The sequence below is a fragment of the Simochromis diagramma genome, unplaced genomic scaffold (genome assembly GCF_900408965.1).
Source record: "Simochromis diagramma unplaced genomic scaffold, fSimDia1.1 OVJJ01000304.1, whole genome shotgun sequence".
In the NCBI taxonomy this organism is placed as follows: Eukaryota; Metazoa; Chordata; class Actinopteri; order Cichliformes; family Cichlidae; genus Simochromis; species Simochromis diagramma.
In genome coordinates, this window is record NW_024387030.1 from 15,612,518 (window position 1) to 15,614,876 (window position 2,359).

The 2,359-nt window shown below is 46.1% G+C and overlaps 1 protein-coding gene across 4 annotated transcripts in view; it reads right to left on the reverse strand.

The window, feature by feature from the left end:
* crim1 (cysteine rich transmembrane BMP regulator 1 (chordin-like)) overlaps positions 1–2,359 on the reverse strand; it is a 62,836-nt gene that overhangs the window by 27,175 nt on the left and 33,302 nt on the right. The window lies entirely within an intron of this gene.

Below are 2,359 nucleotides of genomic sequence, written 5' to 3' on the forward strand. Positions count from 1 at the left end.
GAAAGAAAAATCTTTCATTCTAAATGTTGTTTTTTTTCTCTTCCTTTCAAGTGCGGGGTACAAGGAGCGCAGTCTTTACCCAAACCCGAGTGGCTCGAGCAGGCAGAGGAGGCTGTGTTGACAGCCTGAGTTTACTCATGGAAAAAAGCACACAATGTGAGTTCTGTCCGCTGACTGACTTTGGAAACAAGTCAGCTGAGAACAAAGCTGTCTCAGTCCAGCTGCCCTCCGTGGGTTTCTGGTCTGTCCTCAGGTTTTATAAAGTTGCTCCGCAAAGGGACACATCAGGGCCGTCTCTCACGTAAAGTTGTGGGGGCCTGGCCCGGTGCCCACCAGCAGTTACTGAGAAAGTCGGCATTGTTCGCTGTGTGTGTCAGTGCATGTGTAAGGATCGAGGAGCAGCTCTAGGAGGATGTCCAAGCCAAAAGACATAGACGGGGTCAGGAAATTGACACCATGATCAGAGGCTTGAGGTGGCTGGGTATAGGCACGCAGCCGCCATGTGCTGCCTGCTTGCTTTGTTCTCTCAATCATTGGCTAAATATTTGCAGATGAAAAACCTCAAATGAGTGTGCTTGGGTGAGGTAAAGAGAATGTCCACCTGTGTCCAACGTTTGCACATCCGTATTTTCATATACTGCATGTTTGTACGTACAAAGCCTATGCTGGGTACTGAACATAAAACAGTGGAAAACTAGAAAGGATCATGTTATCATGTTATGTGTTCTAGCCGTCAGTCTTAGTCTTGTTGAAAAGAAGTCTGTGGGAGATCTGGGTTGTACACATTTGTTAAATAAACTGTGACAGAGACATGAGGGTTACTTATGGACTATTGCCATAGAGATCTTCTCTTTCAGGGGAAAAAAGCAAAATAGTGTTGATAAAAGAAACGGGCCTGGGAACATCAGGATTTGACTGAGGCTTGGGTCGGGGCGTGTTTGATTTGTTAATAGTTATGGTTGAGTCAATAAGCTGAGGTTTTAGGCCTTGATTTAATTAATGGGTTGAGGTTTAGAGCTGGACATGCAGAAAGGCTCTTTGTGTGCGTGTGTGTGTGTGTGCATGTATTTTGGCTTTGGCTTTCATGCTGGCTTAATGTGCCTGGTTTGGTTAGTGGCTGACCAAGAATAGTGAGTGGGTTGACAGCAATCCCAACATGCCTTTAAGGGAAGTTCTTTGTCTCTCCAGCCACACAGGAGTTTTATTTCCTCTCTGAAATCAGTCTCCGCACACAGAAATAAGCACTCGCTGGGAAACTAGCAGCTTGCAGGGTACAACCGGGCCACAGCTTCCGCAGACGGTGCACAAACACTCAGCGCTGAGACGTCTCGTGGCCCCTGCCAGCCGATGGCGGTCTGGCTCAGCCAGTAATAGCCCTGCCACAAAGAAGCTGCAGCCAAGCAGAACCACCATTCTTTCTACAAGTGTAGAGAGAGGCAGGATGGAGGTGGCACAGGTGGACAAGCAGATTTGCGAGAGTGAGGTCAGTTTGTGTCATGGCATTAGATTGGATGCTGCTTCCCAATTTGGTTAACCGCTTGTGAACTACTACACACAATTTCTCGTTTTTCCTCACAATCCCACAAACGCCTGTGTGAGAAAACTAATGCCCAGTGTAGCTGGATCGGACATCATTTAGCAGCCAGCTCCCTACTACAAAGTCCATGTGTGATTCACAAGTGGTCATCCTATGTCACGCCATCTCTGCACCATTCCCAGGCAGTATTCTCAACTTAGCCAAACTATTTTCAGTAGAAAGAATGCAGCTGATATAAACTATCTCCAGTGAGCGCTGCTTGTCAGAAAGGACAAGGTCGCTGTCCCTGCACAGTTCTCCAAAAATTGTTGGGAATTCGTCGGTGAAAACAGCTCTAGATGGCTTGACTGCTACAGCACAGACTGGTTTTGGCTTTTGACTTACAGAATGCAGAGATTGCTGGTGCTAGTTTCTATCAGTAAACAAGTGCAGAGGAATCTTGCTTCTTCTTCTAAAAAAACCACTCAGGAACCTTATCGTGAAAGAACTATGTAAACCATCCTAAAGTTGAAATTTGCTAAACATCACATGACCAAGATCCTTGGGGCAGGGACACAAATATCTCAGAAAAGCGGTTGGACTAAGTTGTGACTTCCTATTCTGCGTCTGCATTTCCTCTCCCTCTCTATCACACGTCGCATCGTCTTTCCTCCCATGTGGGGAAATAAGTCTGACACACCGCGTTGCTTCTAATTGATCATATTCAGCCAAATTACATCAGTGTTTTGTAGTCCAGCAAGAGAGCAAATCTACATGAGGTGCGATTAGGAAATGGAACATCAACAGCCGTGAAACAAGAAAGATGTTGAATTTCAACAGATC